This window comes from Myotis brandtii, unplaced genomic scaffold (assembly GCF_000412655.1).
Source record: "Myotis brandtii unplaced genomic scaffold, ASM41265v1 scaffold1145, whole genome shotgun sequence".
NCBI classification, from domain to species: domain Eukaryota; kingdom Metazoa; phylum Chordata; class Mammalia; order Chiroptera; family Vespertilionidae; genus Myotis; species Myotis brandtii.
The window spans coordinates 1143949-1162406 of NW_005353947.1; the positions used below are offsets into that span (position 1 = coordinate 1143949).

General features: G+C 39.6%; 1 pseudogene; it reads right to left on the bottom strand.

Moving 5' to 3' along the window:
* Nucleotides 1-60: 60 nt before the first annotated feature.
* LOC106727964 lies at nt 61-744 on the bottom strand (annotated as a pseudogene).
* Between the last annotated feature and the right edge of the window lie 17714 nt (nt 745-18458).

The following is an 18458-nucleotide window of genomic DNA, read 5'->3' on the forward strand; positions in this document are numbered from 1 at the left end:
ATATTTATTTATTTATTTATTTATTTATTTATTATTTTTTTCCTGCAAAAAACTTTGTTTCATTTGGTCCAATGCATGGGAGAGAGCTTCAGGGTGGTTAAAAGAACGGCTAGTAGTTTCGGGAAGAGGTTCAGGTAAAAGCCGGACACGAGGGTTATGCAGAGGGGACTCTGAAAGGCCTCTGGGATTCAAAGACTCCTAGTCATTCTTGAGGGTGAGCCTTTCAAAGAGACACTCGCCCAGCCCAGTCTGGGGGCTGGCCAGCCTGCAGAGGTGAGTCAGGTGTAGCCCATCTTCTTGATGAGTTTCACCTCCTTACCCTGGAAGTGGTTCTCCCAGAAGTCACAGAGATAAGGATCTGCTCAGGTAGAACCTAGGGCAGGCAGCTCCACAAGGGCCTGGTTCAGGTTCCTTTCCAAGGCCAGGGCAGCTTTCATGGTGTCCTGAGTTTTGCCCACTCATCTTGGGAAGGCTTCAGCAAGTCCTAGAAGAGAATGCGGCCATCGCACTTCTTTTGCAACTTTAAGAGATGCTCAGTGACTTCGTGCTTTTTCTCTGCCAACTTGTGGAAGAAGTGGTTCACGCCCTTGAGAGCCACATTGTCAAGGTCGAAATAGAAGCCCAGAGAGAAGTAGGTGTGGGAGGCCTGCAAATGCAGGCTGGCCAGGTGGTTGACCGCAACCTCCACCTCGGTGAAATAATTCTGACAAATTTGGGAGCTCATGGTTGTTTGGCAATAAGGAGTTAAGGTAGAACAAAACAAAACAAAACAAAACTGGTGTGTTGGCTGGTCCCAGAGGAGTTTCTGAAGGTGGTAACTAGATAAGATGCAGGAGAGTGGACAGAGGCTGGAAGAAGGAGCATCCCAGGTCTGTTTCATCCAAACACTGTTGAAGCAAGAGACAGATCCGGGACCACCGAGGGCACTGCTGAGAATTTTAATAAAAGAACAAAATCAAGTAAAATCTGGTCTTTATGTTATTACCTCCACAGTTCAGTATGTCTAAATGTTGCACAATAGTAAGGAGCTAGGAAAATTCCTGGACAAGTGTAATAGGAAAACATACAAAAAATTTAAACAGTTTGGTCAGCTTGCAAGTCAGCTTGTGAATCATAAGACCTTATCTTCCCCAACCAAAGACATTGAGAGCAAATGGTTGATACCTTTCCTTCCTAACCAGAGAATACAGAGCTTAATTCACCCTAGAACTGCTAAGTCAGGAGGTGGGGAAGGGGGAAAGAGGAGGAGTTTTATCTCACCCACTGAACAAAGAAGTCAGCCATTTTAGTACTTGCCAAACAAGATGACTAGGTGTATGTACAAACATCCCAAGATAAGTCACAATAATGTGAAAGGGGCCTTTGAAATCTAATCTTCTACCTAAGATTCTCTGCAGAGGAACCTTGAAACCTATAGGAAGAAAGGTATAAAGCCCCTTGAACCCTATTGGGCGCATGCTCAAACTAGTTAGGTGCCCGTTTGTGCTTTATGCCAAGTGTATTTTTAATACATTTGCTTGCTTTGCTTCAACATTGCTGTCACTTGACTGAAAACTTTCCTACAAGACTGACAAGAACCTAAGAAGGAACAGGCTCCTCTCTCCAACTCAGGGGACTGTTTGATATGTTTTTTTTCTGGTTCAGATAACATAAATACTGGCAAGTATTAAATATTTCCCCCCCCAAAAAAATTGTTGTGTGTGGGGGAAGATGATGCAATAGTTTTGACATCAAGTGTAGAGGGTTGAGTTAATCAGATTCCTTGAGTTAATTGTTTAGGACCATTTCCTGTTTATTTATTTATTCATTCTCCTTTTTTTAAAAAATATATTTTTATTGATTTCAGAGAGGAAGGGAAAGGGGGAGAGAGATAGAAACATCAATGATAAGAGAGAATTATAGATCAGCTGCCTCCTGCACGCCCCACACTAGGGATTGAGACTGCAACCCAGGCTTGTGCCCTGACCGGGAATCGAACCGTGACCTGCTGGTTCATAGTTTGACACTCAACCACTGAGCCATGCTGGCTGGGCTCATTACCCTTTTTCTACCACTCAGTCTCATTCCTCTTCTCCTAGTCAATCATTCTAATACATTTGATGCTTTTACCTTTCTTACCATCTCAGTGCAGGGTGGCTGTTTTTATAAGGATGGAGAGGGCAAGTGGAACAAAGTGATCAGGGGAAGGAACTGCAGATGTGCAGGCAATGTACTTGTTAGTCCCGACATGATTTCTCATAGTCAGCATCCTTGAGTTACCCATCTGGTTTAATTCCTCTGTCTGGGTAGTTAGCATTAGCAAGGGCCTTGAAGGTCAGGCTGCTCCTTAGGTTCTCACGGGAACTGAAACTCCTGAAGTGTAAAGTATACTGAAGAAAATGTTTAACATGCAAGCTCAAATTTTGAGAGAAAGATCAGGTTAGAGTAACAAGCTGGATTTAGCATCTACTAAGATTAGTATGGGTAGCTTTATATTAAGTATAGTGTATTCATTTCCTGTTACATTTTCATGTGCTCTTTTGCCATCCATAGGAACTGTATCAGGTAGTTTCCTGATTGGAAAACAGATTATACACTCAAATAATAAAGTGAGAGGAAGGATTAATAAAATATTGATTACAAAGTAATGAGAAAGTATAGGGAAACCACAAAATAATGATGTAATGAGGGCCTGGAAATAGGGGAACCACTACTAACCCTGGGTTGGATAGGGAGAAGGAGGAGATAGTACTAGAACCTGGAGAATGAGATAGCTGTGTAGAAAGAATGTCAGAAGAAAGCATGATGATCTATGTAAAGGAATGTAACAAGACTACAAAAACTCTGCAAGGATGGAGCCAGGAGAATAAGAACTCTGACTTCATTCCCCTCCTTCCCTCCAGTCATCTGCAGAGGATTCCCATTGATCAAAAATAAAAATAAAAAGTTGAAGATAAGAGAGCCCATTAATATAGTTCATAGCTTATACAGGTCAGAGCACAAGACAGGGTGGGGAAAATTGGAAAATGGGTCAGGTGATGCAAATAGAGGCTACAATAATAACACTGAACTCAGAGAAGCCAATGTTTCAGGAGTGATCACAGTATCTCTCTTCAGCTCTCTGATGTGGGATCATGTGGAAGCATTTGGATTTGGACATGCAGTGTGTCATAACTCTGATTAGTAGTATCACAATCAGAAACTTAGGAGGAAGTGGTATGAGCTGCATCAGGCAGTTGATAAGGATGAGTTTGCCCTGGAAAGCTATTTTCAAAATATCCACTTGCAATTCTGCTCTTTCCTGTGGCCATGAAAGTCTCACCATGCCTATCACTCTCTACACTGCCCATCACTTGTAACTATGCTTCCCTGGCAGAAAGCAGACAACTGGTTTTGTAAGCTTGTTAACACTTGAAAAAAAGTTACTAAATGTAGAAACCTAAACAGTGGCAAGGATGTGGGGTAGCTTGGCCACTCATTCTCTACAGGTTGGACCCCATCTTGTTTGCTATGGCATAAGCAGGACCTGGCATAGAGCCTGACACACAGTAGGAAACCATTAAATATGTTCTGAATGATGGCATAAGCATGGGAAGCAAGGGGTAGCAGGGTAATGAAGAAAAAGACTTCGGTGATGAGTCATGTTAGATGTAGTTCTAGTCTCAGTTCTGGCTAGAACTAAATGTGAAATCATCAGCTAGTATTTATATACAAATGCCCTTGAAGGTGATTTCCAGATATATATATATATTTTAAATCTAGATTTAGTCATTAAAATTTTGGGACTTCTGCCCTGGCTGGGTGGTTCAGTTGGTGGGAGGGTTGTCCTGTACACCAAAACATTGCAGGTTCTATTCCCTGTCAGGGCACATATGGAAATATAGAAGACAGCCAATCTCTCTCTCTCTCTCTCTCTCTCTCTCTCTCTCTCTCTCTCTTTCTTTCCCATACTTTTGTTACTTTTCTGAAGTAGTTTCAAGGAAATTGCATTGATTAGAAGAACATCTAATGGATTTTATGTAAAGTGCATGCATTTTTTTTTATTCAGCAAGGTAAGCAATAACATTGCCCTTCTTAAAATAGAAATTACTTGAAAACTTGTCATTGTGCATCTTATCAGACATTCAGAGCAACTGACATGGGCAATGACAATTATGTTGAGCCTTTCAGCACAACCAAGGCTCATGACTTGGTTGTCACTGCTAAAGTGATGAGATGGCTCTACAGGTTGTATCCTGTCACTGAGAAACACTTCTCTTATAATTCACTCCAGAGGTCTGGTGGCTTACAAGCTTTGGGAGAGAGAAAAGAAGTTGAGAGACATAGATAACTTAGCATGAAGATTGCATTTCTGCAATTGTTAGAAGAGGAAAGTAGGGTTGAGAGGGATGTTGAAAGAATGACATGGCAGGAAAGAATGTTATAGAATGTTTTGATGTTCTTTAATATGGATGAAGTCATCCTATGCTGGGTTAGAGAAGCTATATACTCATAGCTCTGTGGGCCAGACAGGAAAATTGAAACTGTACATCAGTGTGCAGCCATAGCATGGAGAGAACTCTGCTAGTGGAGGGACAAAGGAGCCAGGTCTTTCTACCTCCCACTTTTAATTTTACTCAGCATCTCTAAAACCCAATGGTGGCATTGTATATTGCAAGTAGGAGATAAAATAATTAGAAAAGAAAGCTGACAGAAATCTCTTGCATGATCTACTTCTTTGTCACAGCAATATTAATGAGAATCAATTGGAATAAATATATCTACATTCCCATCATCCAGATTAGTTGTTTCCATCTTCTGTTTCCACCACATTACTGAAAATATGCCTGCATGTTTTACATAGTTAATACATTGCCTAGATACTTTGCATGGTACTTTTGTTACCTAATATTATACCAAATCATTTTCCATGTTGCTAAAAATCTCCATAGATATGATTTTCATTGTTTTATAATATTCCCTTATGTAGATGAAATATATAACTAATTTTCTATTGGTAAGCACAGATGATAATTTCTTATTATAAAAAAAACAGGCAATAAATATATTTTATATTCAGTGAGAAGGTGTGTCTAGTACAAGGTAAGACAAGAAGAGGGTGGTCAGTTAAATCTCATTTAATAAAGCCTTTTCATGGTGCTTGCAAAATTTCAGATTATTTTCTTAAAGATTGTGTCACAATTTTGCATTGCCAGCATCAGAGCATGAATGTTACTCATGTTACCATTTTTGAATATGATCATTGTATTTTAAATATGGTTTCTGGTGTATTGCTTTCACAAGAAGATTCTGCCAGAATCAATTTTGAACCTCTACTTGGATATTTTCAGAAAAGTTTGGGACTTTGTCATTTTTTGGTGGGACTTGATAAAATTCTCCATCTTTCTCAAGGCAGGGTGATTGAGGTTAATGGAAAGGCCTAAGACTGAGTTTCTGAACTCTGCAAGCTTATACAAATAGGTAACTTCAAATAGGTAACTTGCCTCCAGATCTTAGGCAACTAAAAATAGTTAGGGGATTTAGGAAAGCAGATGGGGTGATTGAAGTGTTTTCCATTTTAAAGCAGATGTCTTGTATTCACTAGAGTAATTTAGAACATTTAAAGTATTTACATAGCTGACAAAGTGAAAGCATGACTGTCTGATGTAAAAACATCCAAGGAGTTCAGTCAGAAATCATTGTTTCTTTCAATGTTGAATGAACTGGCTTGATATTCCAATATCACATGGTCAGATACAATGATATATTTGTAGATGTAAATAATAATGTCTAATGTTTATTGATTACTCAATATATGCCAAACACGATTCTAAGCACTTTGCATCCATTTAGCATATTAATTCTCACAATAGCCTAATGAGATGGGTACTATTATTCTCATTTTACAGAAAATGAGGCACAAAGAGAATAAGCAACCTGTTTAAAGTTACCCAACTTGTGGACAAGACACTTGAATTAGACAGTAGGAATCAGGAGCCTATGTTCTAGAAAACACTCTCTACTGTATAGATAAACAATAGAGAAATGTGCCAGACCAGTGTGTCTCAGTGGTTGAGCATCAACCCATGCACCAAAAGGTTGCCAGTTTGATTCCCAGTCAGGGCACATTCCCAGGGTTGCATTTCGATCCCAGCAGGGGGCCTACAGGAGGCAGCCTACCAATGTTTCTCTCTCATTGATGTTTATATCTCTCTCCCTCTCTCCCTAAAACCAATACAAACATTTAAAAAACAAAGAATAGATAAATGCAAATTAAAACCACAATGAGATATCACCTCACACCTGTCAGAATGGCTATCATTAACAAATCAGCAACCAACAAGTATTGGAGAGGATGTGGAGAAAAGGTCGCCCTCATCCACTGTTTATGGGAATGCAGATTGGTGCAATCACTGTGGAAAGCAGTATGGAGTTACCTCAGAAAATTTAAAATGGAACTGCCTTATGTCCCAGCAATACTACTTCTGGGAATATATCCAAATAAAACTGAGACACTCATTTGAAAGAATATATTGCATCCCTAGCTTCATTGTAGAGTTATTTACAATAACCATGATTTGGAAATAGCCCAAGTGTCCATCAGTAGATGAATGGATAAACAAAACTGTGTACATTTACAGAATAGAATACTAGATGGCCATAAAATAGAAGAAAATTTTACCTTCTGTGGCAGCATGGATGGACCTGAAGAGTATTTTGCTAAGTGAAATAAGCGAGTCAGAGAAAAACAAGTACCATATTATTTCACTTATATGTGGAATCTAATGAACAAAATAAACTATCAAATGAAGTGTAGAAAAGCTTGTGGATACAGAGAACAGACTGACAGCTGTCAGAGGGGTCAGGGGATGAGTGAGAAGGGTGAAGGTGTTGCAGAAGACCGGAGAAAAACCAAGCCACGCTTAGAGAAAGGGAGTTACATTTTATTATTAAATTCTGCGCAGGCCCAGAGAAAAATGTGTCTTTTTTCCAGTCCTTTGTCTCCCAAATTTGGAATGAGACTTCCGGGCCTTCTGAGAAAGAAGGCCTGCTTGCTGGGAAGGGGCCATGAGATCATATCTCAAGGCCTGGCCTGGTGTCAACACTGACAACTCTGTCTGGGGCATAGTTTACGGCCTCTCTGGAATGGGAGTAGTCTTATTTTCCTTATTATTTAAGCAAGCAAACATTTACAGAAGCCATATTATCAGGGTTAAAATTTCAAATAGTAGTTTTTATATAAGATAGATGCTTCAAAGGGATTAAGCAAAGATGAAAAAGATTCATGGACACAGACAACATGTATGGTGATTGCCAAAGGGAAGGAGGAGTTGGAGGAGATACAAGAGGGTAAAGGGTAAATAAATGGTGATGGAAGGATACTTGACTTGGGATGATAAACACACAATACAATATACATATAACATATTGTAGAATTGTATACCTAAAAACTATGTAATTTTATACCAATTATCATGCCAATAAGTTCAATAAAAAAATAGAGATGTTGATATACATTTTTATGTTAAAATTTTTATCATTAGTGCCCTAGCCGGTTTAGCTCAGTGACTAGAGTGTCGACCTGCAGACTGAAGGGTCCCAGGTTTGATTCCAGTCAAGGGCACATGCCTGGGTTTTGGGCTTGATCCCCAGTAGGGGGCGTGTTAATGTTTATCTCTCTTCCCCTCCCTTCCTCTCTGAAACCAATAAAAAATAATATTTTTTAAATGTATCATTAGCTACTATTATTAAGTGCTTATCTGTTTCAAATTCAATACTTGAAGATATATCTATATTTATTTTTTCTTGTGTAATGCTTATATCAACCCTGTGAGCATATATATGTTTTCACTTTAGAAGTGAGAGATCTGGAATTAAGTGACCTTTCCAGTTCACACAGGTAAGACATGGGTGAGTTCAGAGTTACTATGAGTACACAGTTGGAAGTCTACATACTCCCGACCTCATGGTGCCTTAAATAAGATGACCCTTCCTCTCCAAAACCCCACACAAAACTGAAACTTTAATCTAAACATAGGTGTTCCTTTATAATTTCTCCTAATAATTATGATAATAATATTGATACTCTAGTTAGTCAACCACAAATATTATATTTTTGCTGAAGACAGAGATTTGTATATAGAAACTAAATTTGCTAAATGGATTAAGACAATCTTAGATCTTGAATTTAAAAGGTCAAGTTCTGTCTCTGAAGATTTAATGCGGTGATGAAACTGCAAGTGTGTACTAAGTGGTTTGGAATCATCACTTATTCTATTCCTATAATGTACTTCGAATCCTAGATTGTCAGAGCTGGAAAGATATCAAAGGTCATCTGGTTTAGTTTTCTCATTTTATAGATTAAAAATCAAACAAGTAAGCAAATCTATAATGACTTTAGAGCTTAGAATGTTTCTTTTTAAGATTCTAAATTTCTTCTAAGATTCTTTTAAAATTCTTATTTAGAAAAATAAATTTACTCTAGATTGAGACAATTTAAGCAAATATATATTCATAAGCATAAAATGAGATTTTGTTTGACTACATCCAGTTCTACAAGATGGAATAGCCCCAGTCTTCCTGGTATTCCCTCTTACAACTGAAACACTCTAGACATGACACAACAATCAAGCATAGGCAGATTAAGATGGAAAGAAGATAGACTGCCTCTGGGGACTAGAAGAACAATATAACAGTGAGTTTTCTTGATTTCCTTATTGTCTCCTATGTATTCTGGAGAGGGTGGTAGAGAACTCTAGCCTAGAACAGGCAATGGAGTGAAAATATAAGAAAAACAGTGGCCTAGCACAACAGCAAACTTTTTTGATAATTCCCGCCCTACTTTAGTCAAACACCAATGGATAATTTACCCTCCACTGCCTCCCATGGTTTCGGTGGGACTAAGTAGGGAGCTGATATTCCACTCAACTGCCTTTTCTGCTGAAGTAGGTGGTGCACTCCCATTCCTTTGCTGTGTGTTATCAGCTAGGACAAATAAGATGCTCATCTTTCATCTCTCATCCAACAGATAGAGGTGGCATTGCTCTGATTCCTCTGCAGAGTAGTGTCAGCAGCACCTATCAAGGAGCTAATCTTTTATAACCCCACCTGGTAGATGCAGTTGGATTCTCTCACCAGACTAGAGCTGAGCCTCCAGCCCCACCCAGTATCAGAAAGACTTAAGGAGACAGTTTGATGTAGAACTAATTACCAGTAGGCTTTACTCCCAATGGTGTCAGTGCAGCCCAGTGGAAAGATACTTGGTAAGACTGAGCAAGGTAATACAAGTCAAGGCTAGTCAGCATTCTACTTTTCTGCCACTTCTGATCTAAGCTGGGCCTAGTGAGAATGGAGAATGGTCTCAGAATCAATGAGATTGAATAATGTGGTGGGAGGTGAGACTTGTTGGTATTCTGTTTCCCTCTTAATCTCTGGCTGTGTCAGTAGGGGCCAGTGAAAAGCTAAATGTCAATTCCCACCCTGAAGCCAACAAAGCCATGTGAGTCATCTTTTATCAAGGAGATAAACTTGTATTCCCACTTTTTAGCAACAAATTTGTATAAGTTTGTTCCCAACTTTCTTTTGAGAAGGTGTCAGTGGCTGAAGGGGAAGCTAAACTTCTATCAAAAAAGCAAGCAGAAGCAATGAAATAATAAAGAACAGAACAAAAATCAATGAATTTAAATACAGGCAGCAATGGAGAAAATCAATAAATTAACTACTAATTTTAAAAAATCCATACAAATGATAAGCCTTTAGTAAGACTGACAAAAAAAAAGAGACAATACACAACTCATAAATATTAGGAATGAAATAAGGGCTATCACTACAGATCTGGCATCCATGAGAAAATAATAAGATAATATTGTAAACATCTGTACACAGATAAATGCAAAAACCTAGAAGGGCCAAATCCTCAAAACTCAGAAATTATCAGAACTCAACCAGTATGAAATAGACATCCTGAGCATTTAAAAAAATACATTTATGATTAAAACCTTCAAAAAAATAATCTCTAGGCCCAGATGGTTTCATTGAAGAATCCTATCATAATGTTGAAAGTTCTTACCAGAGCAATAAGGAAAGAGAAAGAAAAGGAAGGAAGGAATAGAAGAAGGAAGGAAGGATGGATGGATGGATGGATGGATGGAAGGAACTAAATAAAGCATAAAAATGGAAATGGGAAAAATGAACTTATTTGCAAAGGAACTTAATGATGTTCTACATTCAATACCCCAAGATATCTACAGAAAACTAGAACTAATAAATGAGTTCAGAGAGGTCACAGGATATAAGATCAACACATGAAAATCAAATACATTTCTATATACCAGTGATTCCCAAAGTGGGCGCTACCGCCCCCTGGTGGGCAGTGCAGCGATCTAGAGGGGCGGTGATGGCCACAGGTGCATTTGTTTTAACTTTTTTTGTATTACCTTTCTATTCTGAGTTCAATAAATAGTTTCATAATTTCAAACTTCAATGTTTCTAATTTACACCTTTCTTTACTATATTTTACGAAAAAGGTAGAAACATTAATACATATATCTTTCTGTTTAATTGCTATTAAAATTTAAAAAAATTAATTTCCAGGGGGCGCTGAGTAATATTTTTTCTGGAAAGGGGGCGGTAGGCCAAATAAGTTTGGGAACCACTGCTATATACCAACAATGAACATGTGGAAAAAAATTAAAACACAATGGTCTTCATCCACAATTCCTGGCTCACAGCTCCAAACCACCTAGAATTTCTTAATGTTGAGAGTGATAAAGGTGTCTTTTTTATTTTAATGAGGTGACTTCTGGACCCCACATAAGGATGGGAGCTGGTTCCCAGGAGAACCAACCTTGTGATTAGAGTATTGGAACTTTCAGCCCCACCCCCTGATTTCTGGAGAGGAGAAAGGAGGCTGGAGGTATCAATTGCCAATGGTCAATGATTTAGTCACTCATGATTATGTAATAAAGCCTCCATAAAATCCCATGTGTTTTGTTTGTTTGTTTTTTTTTTTTTTCCAGAGAGCATCCAAGTTGGAGAACCAGAATTCTTCCATGTGCAATTCTTTAGGGCTCCAAGCTCCATGAGGACAAAAGCTCCTTTGTTTGAGACAGCCCGATGTATCTCTTCACCTGGCTATTGATTTGTATACTTTAATATCTTTTGTAATAAATTAGTAATCGACTGAGTAAATGAGTTTTCCTGAGTTTTGTGAGCCATTCTAGCAAATTAATTGAACTCAAGGTGGGGGTCATGAGAACCTCTAATTTATAGCCAGTTGGTCAGAAGCAGAGGTAACAACCTGGGTTTGTGACTGGTGTCTTAAGTGGGGGCTCTAGTTGTGGAATCTGATTCTATCTCTGGATAGATAGTGTCAGAATTGAATTGAATTCTCAGACACCCAACTGGTATCTGAGAATTGCTTGTTGGTCTGCAGAAGCCTCCACTCACACATTGGAATTGAGCCCACAGAACCCTTTTCATATATACAGAATCTGATTCTGAAAATTATCAAGTGATAATGAAAGAAAAAAAAGAACTAAATACATGGAGAGTTATACCATATTCATATATTGGAGTCATAACCATAGTAAAGATATCAATTCTCCCCAAGCTAATCTATAGGTTTTATTCAATTCCTATCAAAATTTTATGAAGTTTTCTTTATAGATACAAACTTATTCTAAAAGTTGTTTGGAAAGGAACAGATCTCAGTATAGTTAAAACAATCCTGACAAAAATAAAGTTGGAAGAATTACTCTAGTCAATATTAAGGCTCACTCCAATAATAAAGACAGTGTGGTATTAGCTGAGGGATAGGCACACAGTTGGATGGATAAGAATGGAGAACCTACAAATAGAAGTACAAAAATATGTCCAAATTATTTTTTACAAAGTTATGAAAATAATTCATTGGAGGTAGGAGTCTTTTCAACAAATAGTGCTAGAGTAATGGGACATCCACATTCCAAAAAAGAAAAAAAGTAGGAAGCTCAATCTCAACTTCACACCTCAAAATGAATCATGGATTTAAATGTAAAATGAATAACTTTAAAATTTTTAGAAAAAAAAGAAAATATTTAGAACCTTGGATTGGGCAAAATGATGTTAGACATGAGAAAAAAACATGGTCAATAAATTAAAAAAAATTAATAACCTAGACTTCATCAAAATTATAAACTTCTGCTCTACAAAAAAAAAGGCCTTGTAAGTCTCTGTAATGACAATCTAGAGAATGTGAGATATTTGCAAACACTATATGGGACTAATGATTATTATTTAGAATACTAGAGGCCCAGTGCACAAAAATTTGTGCACTCGGGGGGGGGGGGTCCCTCAGCCCGGCCTGTGCCCTCTTGCAGTCTGGGACCCCTCGGGGGATGTCCACCTGCTGGCTTAGGCCCGCTCCCCAGAGGATCAGGCCTAAGCTGGCAGTCAGACATCCCTCTGGCAGCCCGGGAACCCTCGGGGGATGTCCACTTGCCAGCGGGGAGCAGGCCTAAGCTGCAGTTGGATATCCTTAGCACTGCAGAGGAGGCGGGAGAGGCTCCCGCCACCAACGCTGTGCTGACAGCCATCAGCCTGGCTTGTGGCTGAGCAGAGCTACCCCTGTGGGAGTGCACTGACCACCAGGGGGAAGCTCCTGCATCGAGTGTCTGCCCCCTGGTGGTCAGTGTGTATCATAGTGACCAGTGATTCCTGGTCGCTCGGCTGTTAGGGTCAATTTGCATATTAACCTTTTATTATATAGGATAGAGGTCTGGTGCATGGGTGGGGGCCAGCTGGTTTGCCCTGAAGGGTGTCCCGGATCAGGGTGGGGGTCCCGCTGGGGTGCCTGGTCATCTTGGGTGAGGGGCTGAGGGCTGTTTTCAGACTGGCCACACCCCCTTCAGGGTGGGGGGTCCCCACTGGAGTGCCTGGCCAGTCTGGGTGAGGGGCTGATGGCTGTTTGCAGGCTGGCCAAGCCCCCCAGTGGGTATTCTCACCCCATGGGGGTGAGGCCAGCCTGGGTGAGGGGCTGAGGGCTGTTTTCAGGCTGGCCACAGCCCCTTCAGGGTCGGGGGGTTCCCTATAGGGGTGCCTGGCCAGCCTGGGTGAGGGGCTGATAGCTGTTTGCAGGCTGGCCAAGCCCCCTAGCGGAGACCCTCAGCCCATGGGGGTGTGGCCAGCCTGGGTGAGGGGCTGAGGGCTGTTTTTAGGCTGGCCATGCTCCCTGCTACCCAAGCTCCCAGAATCTCCTTTTTTCTTTTTTCTGGGATATATTTATCTTCTATAATTGAAACTTTGTAGCCTTGAGCATAGCCCAGGGCCGGCCAGGACTGGCCAGAAGCTTGGCTTCCTCCATTGCTGGGGGAAAGCCAAGCCTCCTGCTTCTCCAGCTTCGTGGCCTCCTCCATCTTAGTTGGGTTAATTTGCATACTCGCTCCTGATTGGCTTGTGGGAGTGGCTTGTGGGCGTGGCTTGAGCATAGTGGAGGGATGGTTAATTTGCATGTTTCTCTTTTATTATATAGAATATAATGAAACCTCAAAATCAACAGTATAAAATAAATAATTTGAGCTCTGGTTCCAGCCCTGCATGTAAGTATCTTAGAATTCACCCCTTTCATTTTGTAGCCTTAAGAACCTGTAAGGAACATTTATGAGTTGATTTGAATCAAACTGACAACATCGCTGGGAAGCAAGATCTCAAATGCTACGAAGAATAGCAGTTGTGCAGTTTTTTTATACATTTGGAATTAAGGAAGGAAAGGTAAAAAAAAATGCATAATGGTTGGAGAAAGCAAGGTAGGGATTGCATTACAGGTGGGGAAATGCTCAACTCCAGGCCCCTCTAGCCACCATGTCCTACCTAAAGGAGCAGGTGAAACTGAAAAAACTTGTGAGGCACTAGCTTACTGAAAGACTGAGACTTAATCACAGGACTATAGAACACTTCCTCTTCCTCCAACTTACCACCCCATCACTAAAGGCCTTTTTACCCAGTACATCCTGTTTGCCTTTCATCCAACAATCACAAGGCACCATAAAAAGAAAAAAGAAAAAAAAAACAAAGTTTGAAGAGACTTAAAAAGCATCAATATCAATCAGATATGGCAGGAATGTTGGCATTATTAGACTGAAAATTAAAAAAAGAAACTATGGTTAACATGTTATGGGATTTAATGGAAAAAGTAGACAACATTTAGGAATAGATGGATAATGTAAGCAGGGAGATGATAACTCTAAAAATAATAAAAAGATAAATGTTAGAGATTAAAAACACTGTAAAGGAGATGAAGAATGCCTTTGATGGACTCATTAGTGGACTGGTCATGACTCAGAAAATAATATCTGAGCTTGAGGATATGATAATAAACACATCCAAAACTAAAAAGCAAAGAGAAAACAAACAAATAAACAAACAAACAAAATAAAACACAGACTATTCAAGAACTGTGGGACAACTACAAAAGATGTAACATACTAGGAATACCAGAAGGAGAAGAAAGAGAAAGGAACAGAAGAAATATTTCAAGCTTGCTATAGATCAAATGTTCATGTTCTCCCAAAGTTCACATGTTGAATCCATAGCTCACAATGTCATGCTATTAGGAGGTAGGGCCTTTGGTATATTGTTAATAGTTCTTCCAGCCTTCCCAAAGAGACCTACAGCCTTCTGCATGGTAACTGCATGTTGGGGGAAATGAAATAATAAGGCCTTTCAGTTTAGACTACTGAACACAAGCTCTGAGCTGATATTGATTTCTGGAGACCCAAATTATCACTCTGGCCTACCAGTAAAAGTAAGGGCTTATGGCAGTCAAGTGATCAATGGAATTCTGGCTGGGTCATTTTCACAGTGGGTTCCTGTGGTTGTTTTACCAGTTCCAGAATGCATAGGAATAGATATACTTAACATCAGGCAGAATTTCTACATTGTTTTCTGACCTGTGAAGTGAGGATTATTATAATGGGAAAGGCCAAGGGGAAGCAATTACAACTGCCCCAATCTAGGAAAATACTAAATAAAAAAACATTGCTGCATTCCTGGAGGGATTGCAGAGATTAGTGCCATCATTAAGGACCGGAAAGAGGTAGGGGTGGTGCTTTCCATCACATCCCCATTTAATTGTTTATTTGGTCTGTGCAGAGTACAGATGGACCTTGGAGGATGACAGTGGATTATCTATCATATACTTAACCATGTGATGACTCCAACTGCAGCTGCTGTACTAGATGTTGTTTCATTGTTTTAGCAAGTTAACACATCCTCTCCTACATGGTATGCAGGTATTGATCTGGCAAATGCTTTTGTTCCATCCCTGTCTTTAAAGAACACCAGACATCATATGACATTAGGGAATTGCAAATTAAAACAACAGTGAGATATCACTACATATCTACTAGAATGGTCAAAATTGCAAACACTGACAATGCCATATGCTGGAGCAATGTGGAACAACAGGAACTCTCATTCTCTACTGGGAATGCAAAATGATGCCAACACATTTGAAGATAATTTGTAGTTTCTTACTAAACTAAACATACTCTTACCATATGATCCAGAAATTGCACTCCTGGAAATTAATGGAACACTTATATCCACACATAAACCTACATTACACATGAATGCTTGCAGCAGCTTTATTCATAATTTCCAAAACATGGAAGCAAACAAGGTATTCTTTTTAAAAAATATATCTTTATTGATTTCAGAAAGGAAGGGAGAGGAAGAGAGAGATAAAAACATCAATGGTGAGAGGGAATCATTGATTGGCTGCCTCCTGCACATTGGACTGAGCCTGCTACCCAGGCATTTGCCCTTGACTGGAATAGAACCTGGGACCCTTCAGTCCACAGGCCAACGCTCTATTCATTGAGCCAAACTGGCCAGGGCAAGGTATTCTTTAGTAGGTTAGTGAATTAAAAAAAAACTGTGGTACATCTAGACAATGGAACATTATCTAGTACTAAAAAGAAATGAGCTAGTAAGGCATGAAAAGCTTTAATACACATTAGTGAAAGAAGTAAATTTGGCAGGGCTTCCTACTTTACAACTCTACTTATACAATGTTCAGGAAATGGTAAAATTATGGAGACTTTAAAAAGATCAGTGGTTGCCAGAGATTGGGTAAGAGGGGGTGAATAAGCAGAGCACAGATAATTTTTATGGCAGTGAAATTATTCCATATGCTACTACAATGGTGGCTACATTTCATTATACATTTGTTCAAACCCATAGAAAGTACAACACCAAGAGTGAAGCCTAATGTAAACTATGAACTTTGGTGATTAATTATGTCAATGTAGGTTCTTTGATGTTAACAAATTTACCACTGTGGTGAAGGATGTCACTATTGGGGTAAAGTTGTGCAGAAGTATGGGTGTATATTAGAACTCTAGATATATTTCAAACAATTTTTCAGTGAACCCAAAACTTTCTTAAAAAATAAAGTATATTAATTTAAAGAAACCCAAACAATCCAATCAGATAATGGGAAAATACATAAATAAATGTTTCACCAAACATGATACACAAATGGCATGGAAGCACATGAGAAATGTATAAAACAACCATTAGGGATATTAAAATTAAAACCAGAATGAGATATCAAAATGGCTGAAATAAAAAAAAATATGACAAGACCAAATGTTGACAAGGAAGATTGATCAACTAAACCACTCATGCATAGCTGGTGGGAATGTACAATGATAAAGTTGCTCAAGAGGACATTTTGTCAGTTTGTTAACATGCAACAATCATAAGACTTAGCAATTACCTATAGCAATTATCCTCAAGAAAGGAAAATGTATATTCACATAAAAGTACACAGCAATGCTTATAGAAACTTTCTTTATAATAGCCCCAAACTGAAAACCACCCAAATTCCCTTCAGCAGGTAAATATTTAAACAAACTAATACACCTGTACTTTTGAATGCTACTCAGCAATAAAAAGGAATAAATATTGATATATACAGCAACCTGAATAGATCACCAGAGAATTAGGCTGAGTGAAAAAAGCCATTTCCAAAGGTTACAAATCATATTATTTCATTTATATAACATTCTTGAAATGACAGCTATTAAATGACAACATAAGGTATCCTGGTGGTGACAAACTGTTCTGTGTTTTGACTATATCAATGTTAATATTCTGGTCATGATATCTAGTGTAGTTTTGCAAGATGCTACCATTGGAGGAAGTGGGTAAAGAATATAAAAAAGCCCTGGCTAGTTTTTGTTCAGTGGATAGTGCATCAGCCTGTGGACTGAAGGGTCCTGGGTTCAATTCTGGTCAGGGGCACATGCCCAGGTTTTGGGCTTGATCCCCAGTGAGCAGTTGATCAATGATTCTCTCTCATCATTGATGTTTCTAGCTCTCTCTCCCTCTCTCTCCCTTCTTGAAATCAATAAAAACATATTAAAAACAGAAATGTTCTTAAAAAAGAATATAGCAAATTTCTCTATATTATTTATTATAAATTCATGTTGGTGAAGTATCTAAAAATAAAAAGTAAAGGGGATGAAATATATGATGATCAAATAAGACGACTTCAGGTGGTGAGCACAATGCAATATACAGATTATGTATTATAGAATTGTACACTTGAAAGCTACATAATTTTATTAACCAACTAGAGGCCTGGCCTGCGAGATTGGGCTGAAACTGGCTCTCTGACATCCCCCAAGGGGTCCTGGATTGCAAGAGGGTGCAGGCCAGGCCGAGGGACCCCACTGGTGCATGATCGGGGCTGGGGAGGGACCATGGGAGGGCTCCAGGGCATGTCTGGCCCATCTTGGTCAGTCCTGATTGGCCAGACCCCAGCAGCAAGCTAACTTACCAGTCAGAGTGTCTTCCTCCTGGTGGTCAGTGCACATCATAGCGAGAGGTTGAGTGGCCTTAGCATATCATTAGCATATTATGCTTTAATTGGTTGAACGGTCAACTGGTCGACCAGACACTTAGCATATTAGGCTTTTATTATATAGGACAGGGGTCCTCAAACTTTTTAAACAGGGGGCCAGTTCACTGTCCCTCAGACCGTTGGAGGGCCGGACTATAGTTTAAAAAAAACTAGTCGGCTGCTAAGCAACAGGCAAAGGCGGCAAAAACACCTGGAGGGCTGGATAAATGTTTTCCGCGGGCTGCATGTGGCCCACGGGCCGTAGTTTGAGGACCCCTGATATAGGATGTCACCCAATATATATCTATATATATCTATATATATAAAAGCCTAAGTGACCTATCAGCCAGTAGCAATGACACGCACACGCACTGACCACGAGGGGGTAGACGCTCAATGTAGGAGTGGAAACCACAGGCATAGAAAAATGGGACAGACTGATGAATCTCAGAGGGAAGGGGGGAGAGGGGAGGGTGGGAAGAGATTAACGAAAGATCTTATATGCATACTAGAGGATTCGTGCATTGGTGGGGTCCTTTGGCCTGGCCTGCAAGGATCAGGCCAAAACCTGCTCTCTGACATCCCCCGAGGGATCCCAGATTGCGAGAGGGTG